At 40.9% G+C, this 1,137-nt stretch overlaps 1 non-coding gene across 1 annotated transcript; it reads left to right on the plus strand.

Moving 5' to 3' along the window:
• The first annotated feature begins 771 nt into the window (after nucleotides 1–771).
• On the plus strand, nucleotides 772–898 carry LOC129562232 (U6atac minor spliceosomal RNA). The gene has a single exon (XR_008687151.2). It is a non-coding gene; the product is annotated as a U6atac minor spliceosomal RNA (small nuclear RNA).
• Nucleotides 899–1,137: the final 239 nt, after the last annotated feature.

The raw sequence follows: 1,137 nt of genomic DNA on the forward strand, positions 1-1,137 counted from the left end.
AATAGAAGTAAACCCTGGGGCATGTGCCAACTCACCAAATTGCTTCCTGGCCTTGTGATGCAGAGGACTGTGTAATTATGAGACTGTCGTACACCTATATGTTGGCGTGAAGAAATTAGACATAGACATCCAATGAGAAGAGACAGACTTGTTGGAACCGAGTGAATGGTGTGGTTTCCAAAGAAACTTGGAGGCTTGGGTTTTCTGATGAGAAGATACTGCTGAATTAAATCTAATTACCACAGGAAGTAGCCCCCACTTTTCAAAGCAAAGAGCTAGTAATGGCTCTGGCAAGGTTATGAAGGTGTGTCCCAAGATTTCCTAAAAAGATTGACTGCCAGAGCAGCCCATCGTTGTCCTACTTCATTGGGTCTTCTCAAATGGGGTGAAGAAGATTTATTTCTCTCCAAATTCACCTCAGTTGTGCTTCTGTCCTAGTTATTGAACAAGTGATGTACCCCTTGCAGTAGCTTAGAAACAATGCTACAGTCATTGACTGTAACTTCGGTGTTTTTGGAAACTTAGCACTTCTTTGCTCTTCACCCTTCTTGCCAATGGCTCTGTCAATTTCTCAGCCTAACTAGGATCATGGCATCCGGTCCCATCACTTCATGGCAAATAGATGGAGAAAAAGTGGAAACAGTGGCAGATTTTATTATCTTGGACTCCAAAATCACTGCAGATGGTGACTGCAGCCATGTAATTCAAAGACACCTGCTCCTTGGAAGAGAAGCTATGAAAAACCTACACAGTGTATTAAAAAGCAGAGATGTGTTGTATGAAAGGAGAAAAGGTTATCACTCCCCTTGACAAGGATGGAAGAGGCTCTCGGGTGTGACAACATGCATACGATTAAGGCATTGTCTACCTACTTTGTGGCATCTAACCAAATTTTTTGGTGCTTTCCAAAGTAGGGAGATGTATTTTAAAGGATTATTTATCTTGTGAAAAATAAACATTAAATTTGAAAAAAAAATTTTTTTTTAAAAGCAAAGACCACTTTGCCAACAAAGGCCTGTATAGTCGAAGCTATGGTTTTCCCAGTATTCATGTACAGGTGTGAGAGTTGGACCATAAAGAAGGCTGAACACCAAAAAATTGATGCTGGAGAAGACTCTTTAGAGTCCCTTGGACAAC

Source organism: Moschus berezovskii, chromosome 5, assembly GCF_049115385.1.
Source record: "Moschus berezovskii isolate FMDL1 chromosome 5, NW_MosBer_1.0, whole genome shotgun sequence".
In the NCBI taxonomy this organism is placed as follows: Eukaryota; Metazoa; Chordata; class Mammalia; order Artiodactyla; family Moschidae; genus Moschus; species Moschus berezovskii.